Source organism: Phalaenopsis equestris, unplaced genomic scaffold, assembly GCF_001263595.1.
Source record: "Phalaenopsis equestris unplaced genomic scaffold, ASM126359v1 Scaffold000224, whole genome shotgun sequence".
In the NCBI taxonomy this organism is placed as follows: Eukaryota; Viridiplantae; Streptophyta; class Magnoliopsida; order Asparagales; family Orchidaceae; genus Phalaenopsis; species Phalaenopsis equestris.
Window position 1 is genome coordinate 3,594,790 of NW_018164666.1, and position 259 is coordinate 3,595,048.

The window sequence follows — 259 nt, forward strand, 5'->3', positions numbered from 1 at the left end:
AGTCAAAATTCCAAATTATCAAAGGTCTCAAAGTTGAAATTCATTAAGATTTCCCAGCTAAAAATTTAAATCAATCAAATCAATTAAAAAAAAAAATCCTTCCTAAACCCTATCTAACAAGCCCACACCTCTACATCACTATTTCCTTCCTAACCAGCACTCCCTCACCTCGCTCCTCCACAGCTCCCCACCGAAACTCCCATCTTCCTACCCACCCGAGAAGCACACCAGCTGCCATCATTATATAATATGTATATAT